Source organism: Dipodomys ordii, unplaced genomic scaffold (assembly GCF_000151885.1).
Source record: "Dipodomys ordii isolate 6190 unplaced genomic scaffold, Dord_2.0 Scaffold78, whole genome shotgun sequence".
In the NCBI taxonomy this organism is placed as follows: domain Eukaryota; kingdom Metazoa; phylum Chordata; class Mammalia; order Rodentia; family Heteromyidae; genus Dipodomys; species Dipodomys ordii.
The window spans coordinates 1,391,974-1,392,888 of NW_012267294.1; positions in this window are offsets into that span (position 1 = coordinate 1,391,974).

Genomic DNA, 915 nt, shown 5'->3' on the forward strand with positions numbered 1-915 from the left:
ATGCCTGAGGCCCTGGGTTCGATTCCTCAGGACCACATAAGCAAAAAGAAAAAAGCCAGAAGTGGTGCTGTGGCTCAAGTGGTAGAGTGCTAGCCTTGAACTGAAGAGCTGAGGGACAGCACCCAGGCCCAGAGTTCAGGCCCCACGACCGGATCCAAAAAAAAAAAAATTCAACCTAAGAACATCATTGCATTGTTTTGTACACATCTTGCATTCCTTGCCCTTCCTCCTCCTCTCTGAAGTGCTACATTAGATGTATTCACCCTAGAAAATTATTAGCAGGGTTATAAGAAGACTATGCACTGAAGAAAGCAGAATCACCTAGATAAGAAATTGCCAATTGTTTTGTGTTTCACATATTTTTACAACCTTTTGTATAAAGCGATGTTTTATGTGCAGTATCTACAGATAGAAATGAATCTATATTTCACTTAAGTCCAATGGAGTGTATCAAATATAAAATATAGACATAAACCAAACTTATATGAGCAGCAGTGATTACAGAGAAACATATACAAAAACCAATATTTTTTTGTTTTGTTTTTGTTTGTTTTGGGGCCGGTCGTGGAGCCTGAACTCTGGGCCTGGGCTCTGTCCCTCAGCTCTTCAGCTCAAGGCTAGTGCTCTACCACTTGAGCCATAGCACCACTTCCAGCTTTTTTTTTCTTTTTGGCTTATGTGGTACTGAGGAATCGAACCCAGGGTCTCAGGCATGCAAGACAAGTGCTCTACCACTGAGCCACCTTCCCAACCCAAAAACCAATGTTTTTTAATGTGTTTGTTTTTATTTTTGTTTCAAGCCTCAGGTTTGAACTCTAGGCCTCCCACTTGCAGATGGTGCTCTACCACTTGAGCCACACCTCTACTTCTAGCTTTTTTGCTAATTAACTGAAGAGAAGAGTCTCATAGATTTTT